The sequence below is a fragment of the Chrysochloris asiatica genome, unplaced genomic scaffold, assembly GCF_000296735.1.
Source record: "Chrysochloris asiatica unplaced genomic scaffold, ChrAsi1.0 scaffold00354, whole genome shotgun sequence".
In the NCBI taxonomy this organism is placed as follows: Eukaryota; Metazoa; Chordata; class Mammalia; order Afrosoricida; family Chrysochloridae; genus Chrysochloris; species Chrysochloris asiatica.
Window position 1 is genome coordinate 1,604,455 of NW_006408872.1, and position 6,000 is coordinate 1,610,454.

At 40.8% G+C, this 6,000-nt stretch overlaps 1 pseudogene; it reads right to left on the minus strand.

Annotated features, from left to right (window-relative positions):
- The window catches only part of LOC102833628, a 92,542-nt pseudogene that overhangs the window by 61,904 nt on the left and 24,638 nt on the right, over positions 1-6,000 (minus strand).

Below are 6,000 nucleotides of genomic sequence, written 5' to 3' on the forward strand. Positions count from 1 at the left end.
GAAAAGAGAAACATTCAAGAAGCTCAATAAACCCCAGGAAGGATAGACGCCCCCCCGCCCCCCAAATCACTGAGACATATCATAATCAAGCTTTCCAAAATCAAAGATAAGGAGAGAATCCGAAAGCAGCTAGGGACAAGAGAAGTGTTACATACAAAGCCAAGCAAGTCATATTAAGCTCGGAATTCTCAGCAGAAACCATGCAAGAAAGAAGGCAATGGGGAGACATATATAAAACCCTGAAAGAAAAAAACCATCAACCAAGAATCCTTTATCCAACAAAGCTATCAATCAAATATGATGGTGTAATCAAAACATTCCAGGATAAACAGAAGCTAAGTGATTTTTCCAAAGCCAACCCTATGCTACATCCTAAAGAGAGTTCTGTGGACTGAGAACCAACAAAAACAGACAACAACCAGAGGTTGACATACATGGCAGCACCTCTCAGAACTAAATCAACAGAAGGAAGAGTTCAGAACAGAACAAAACTATAAGAACAAACTCAGAGAATCTGGAAGGTCAGTCTATGATCAAAACAATTACAATGTAAAAGAAGGAAAACACGTAGGAACAGAGATCCAGATGGTGAGAAGGTCAAGTAGATTACAGGATTAAAGAGACTCCACTAAATGGAGGGAAAAAGTAGAGGAATATAAGGTAACCTCAAAACGAAGCAAAGAGATTAAACACATAAAGTAAAACCAGGAAAAACTAAGTAGAGTGTCAGTAGTTTATGCTAGAATACCAAGCTGTCTAAAAGCATGAGCACATTAATGATTGTGACGATGGTGCAGGACTGAGCACCATTTTGTTCTATTGCATATGGGGTTGTCATAAGTCAAAGTCGACTCAACGAAAGCTAAGAACAATAAAAAAGCATACATGCAATTTGAGACCCATATGCAAAGGAGCTCTGGTAGCGTAGTGGTTATGAATCGGGCTGCAAACCTTAAGGCCAGCAGTTCGAAACTACCGTGGGAGAAAGATGAGGTGTTCTGCTCCCGTAAAGATTTACAGCCTCGGAAACCCTGTACAGGGTCGTTATGGGTCGGAACTGACTCGACGGCACTTAACAACAACATGCAAAGGAGAGCGAGAGGAAAGTGTGGAAAAATTATTTGAGAGATAAGGGCCAGGAGTTCATCAAATTTGATGAAAAAGATAAATACAAGCATTCAAGAAGCTCTGTACCCCAATCAGAAAAACACACAGAAAATTACACAGAAATTGCTGAACACCAAAGATAAAGAGAAAATCTTAAAAGCAACTGGAGAAAATATGAAGGGACTTCAAAACGTTTGTGGAATATGGAATGAAAAGCTGACAACATTTTTCCATGAACTCTTTGAAGGCCCCTCATAAAAGACACGCCACCTATAGGAGAACAGTGGTAAGAATTGTAGCTTACTTTCATCTGAAGAAGATATTTAAGGACATAAAAAATGTTCGGTGAAAAAATAATCAGTCTACAATCCTATATCCTTTTGAAATAAAGCTGTGAATAGATATATGATAAAGCAAGCAGCTATAGTCAAGTAAATAATAAAAATGTTACTTATAGAATCTAATTGGTAGGTACATTAAGTGTTCAATGTCAAATTCTTAACTTTAATGTACATTTGAGCATTTTCATAATAAGATTTTAAGGGGGAAAATGAAGGTAAAACAGAGATATTCAGATAAACAAAGGCTAAAAGAATGTGTCACTGGCAGGTCTACACTACAAAAAGGCACAAGAAAGTCCAAGGGATGTTCCTGTAGGGACTAGGGCATGCTCAGCAGTATTACCTGAGTCACTAAATAAAAGTTCCAATCCCAGAAAGGGATTAAAAACTACTTTTAAGCAACAGCACAATGAATTACTAAGTAGGGAAGAGTAGAATAAGATGACGTCTATCGAACTGAGAGAATTTTGGAAAGAGAAATCTTCAAGGAGACGAGAAATTTATGACTGAAGAAATTATAGCCAAGTTTATATTCTAGATTCAGAAAAATGGGGCTTTTGTGCTGACCCAAAGGTCTACAGATAAAGAATGCATGGAGTCTCACAAGAAGCAACAAAACAAAGGGAGGAAAGTACTTCTCCTGCACATACTGTTTAGTGAAAGAGCTGGTGTAGAAGGGCAGAACCATCTCCTTTTGTGAACAGCCAGAGGACGCAAGGTGGAGCCCAGTATTTGCCCCACCAGATGGGATAAGCACAGTTCCCATTCCTGTTCACCCAATCACCTGCATTGAGAATGATGCAGGTGACCACACAGCTTTCATCTGCACAGAGGGTTAGATCCAAGGGCTCATGCCCTAGATATACCAGGGTACCATTTTTGCCTTGTTTTGGAACTGCCAACACTTACCTGAAAAGTAACCCTTCACCTTCAGGTAGCCCACGATGAGTCTTAGGATGGAAAGCTTGTCCAGCCGGGCACGGACATCCTCGGGAAAGGGCAACAAGTTGGTCAGTTTGCTCAGCTCCTGATTTAGGCGATCCCGGTGCCTTTTAGAAGGGTTGGACTTGGCTCCTTCAGGAAGCTGTAGTTTAGGGCTTGGGGGAACAAGAAAAGTGATCAAAATCACTCAATACATTCCCTTGGAGCTCCAGCGCAGTGCCAGGCACTGTGATGTTTATACAACACATGTGACCCAAATTCCTGGCGCTTCTGAGGCAGAACCCTCGTCCTACAGTTTAAGGTCCTGCCTGTTCAGGAATCCCGTCATTACTCTTGTTGACTGTGGATGTGCACCTCAGCTTAATCCTAGACACATAGAAGGCTCTTCCCCACAATGAACCCGCCACCTTGCATGTGCTATACTTGGCTGTCCAACACACATTATTGGTCATCCTCCCACTTTTCAATGGCCTGATGTGTTTGCATTCCTGAGTAAGTTCTAAATTAGCAAAAACCACAATGAACACTGAAAAGACAGAAACTCCATTTAGGAAATTACAGTTTATTAAGAATTAGAACAATTATCCTCTGCCTGTGGGTTTAAAGAATGTGACCCTGCCAGAGCCGCAAGGCACATCAATGGGCCCTGAGCTATAAAACTAATAATTAAGGCAGGCTTGGAAAAACAGTTTCCCACACAAACAAGATAAGTAGATAAAGGACAATTATCACATATTTTCCACTCTTCCCCTCTTCCTTTGGTATTTATAAAATGGCAAGATTTGTTGGACTAATAAAGACCTTAGTACAGTGGGTTACATGGGCAATTAACTAAAAGGCCGGTGGTTCAAACCCACCAGCTCCTCTATGGGAGGAAGATGCAGCTGTCTGCTCCCAGAAAGCGTTCAGTCTCGAAAAGTCCAAGGAGGAGTTCTGCTCTTTCTTACAGGGTTGATATGAGTTGGAATCGACTGAACAGCAGTGGATTTAGTTTGATTTTTTTGTACTATCATTGCTGACACTTATACCAATGAGTATTCAGAAAACAATTTAAATTGCAGAATTGCAGTGATTTAGTTGTTTTTTTGCTAATTTATGGAAAGGTGAGGTTTTAAGTGATTTGTAATCTTACATAATGGAACCCTGGTGGCATGGTAGATTATGAGTTTGAATCCACCAACTGCTCCACAGGAGAAAGATGAGGCTTTCGGCTCCCAGAAAGATTTACATAAAGAAGAAATCATTCAAGTAGAACAAGGGATACTGAATGGTTTAAAATCAGGAAAAGTGTGCACCAGGGCTGTATTCTTTCACTATATTTATTCAATCCGTATATTGAGCAAATAATCCAAGATGCTGGAGTACAAGAAGAAGAACGTAGCATCAGGGTTGGAGGAAGACCCATTAACAATCTGTGTATGTAGATGATACAACTTTGCTTGCTGAAAGTGAAGAGGACTTAAAATACTTACTGGTAAAGATCAAAGATTACAGCCTTCAGTATGGATTGCACCTCAATGGAAATAAAAATCCTCATAACTGAACTGATAATAAATAGCATCATGATAAAAAGAGAAAAGACTGAAGTTGTCAAAGACTTCATTTTGCTTGCATCCATAATCATCATTCATGGAAGCAGCAGTCAATAAATCAAATGATGTATTGAGCAGGCAAATCTGTTGCACAAGACTTTTTTTTCAAAGTGCTCAAGAGCAGAGATGCCAGTTTGAGGACTAAGGTGCACCTGATGAAGTCATGGTATTCTCAGTAGTCTCATATGCATGTGAAAGTTGGACAATGAATAAGGAAGGCTGTAGAAGAATTGGTGCATTTGAGTTAAGGTGTTGGAGAAGAATATTGAAGGTACCATGGACTGCCAGAAGTACAAACAGGTCTGTGATGGAAGAGGTACAGCCTGAATGCTCCTTGGAGGCAAGGATGATGAGACTTTGTGTCTCCTACTTCTGACATATTATCAGGAGGGACCAGTTCTTGAGAAGATAAAGTGCTTGGTAAAGTGGAGGGTCATTGACAAAAGAGGAAGACCCCCATTGAGATGGATTGACACTGTAACAGCAGTAATGGGCTCACGTTGAGAGGATGCTGTAAGACCAAGTAGATTTCATTTTGTTGTACATAGGGTCGTTATGAGTTGGAACCAACTTGACAGCACCCAACAACAACATATTACAGCCTCAGAAACCCTCTATGGAATCTCTATGAGTCAGAACTGACTTGACGGCACATGACAACAACAAATATATAAATACTTTTTTCTTTCATTATCTATCTCTCATTGCTCATGAAAATGCTGTATGTAAGAAAAAACAATTTCCATGAGTCATTTAGTCAGTCTATAACTCTTCTCTGTCTTTATTCTTACAAGTTTCGCTTACCAGTTTCAGTTTCAAGAATTTCCCCATTTCCCATAAACACAGTAAAAGGTTTCAAGTGTGGCTTTGTAAGACAGGCTGCTGGAGGATTCCTTCTTGACACTTTCTTCCTGAGCCCCTACAAACCCTAGCACTTACCCACAGTGACAAGAGCTCAGCCAGGTATTTCAAAGATGTCCAAAATAACTTAGTTCTTTAAGGTTGCAGAACTGAAGCTACTTCCTTTATCTTACTCCCCAAAATTAAGTACAGTATCACTCTCTAAACAGCAGAAGCAAGGTAAAAATACCAATAAGTCAAAGATATAATAAAAAAGAATGTCAAACATTTAGAAGTCTAATGCTCTAGTTAACTCACAGTTTTAGAAGAAAAGAGCTAATGACATTTCTGCCTCACTGACAGGTTCTACCTCACAGAGCTGCTGTGCATGAAGCATCCATCAGGGATACCCACCTACTGCCATCAAGTTGATTCTGACCCATAGGGACCCTAGAGGACAGAATAAAACTTCTCCTTAGGGTTTCTAAGACTGTAAATCTTTACAGGAGCAGACAGCCTTATCTTTCTCCATCAAGTGGCTGGTGGCTTTGAATAGCTGACCTTGTGGTTAGCAGCCCAATGCTTAACCCCCTACACCACTAGGACTCATCATCTGGGACACAGTAGGTGCTTAATGCATGCAAACCTTTCGGTAAGAGGTAGCTTCTCTCTCATTTCCAACAGAACATTATTAGCTTCAAAGATCATTATCAATGTGGGTGTGAGTGTTTAGCCAAACCAAACCAAAACAAAAAATTTAAGAACCGGTTTAACAACTCTCAGCCCTACATTCAGATATAAAAGAACTAGGAAAGCATTTTGTGAGGAGGCTTCCTTGGAAGAGAGTTGCACTTTGATCCTCCATTCCTCTTCTCAGAGAGCTGGAGAGACACAGAAGGCTAGAGAGACACGGGGAGTGGGGGTGGGAAGTGTGTGTGTGTGGGTGAGACACAAAGGGCTGGGGTCTGACTTATCTTCAGGTGAGGTAAAGCACCCACTGCTCCCCTCTGACAGTGGGTCACAGGTGCAGATCATGCTGGAGAGGGAGCCTCACAGAGCTGTATTTAGTCCTGCTCAGAAGGATTCTGGAAAGGGGTGAAAAGGCATTCCTATGACAAAGAAATGAAATCCTCCTCCTCTACTGGGGCTGTGTGTGTGTGTGTGTGTGTGTGTGTGTG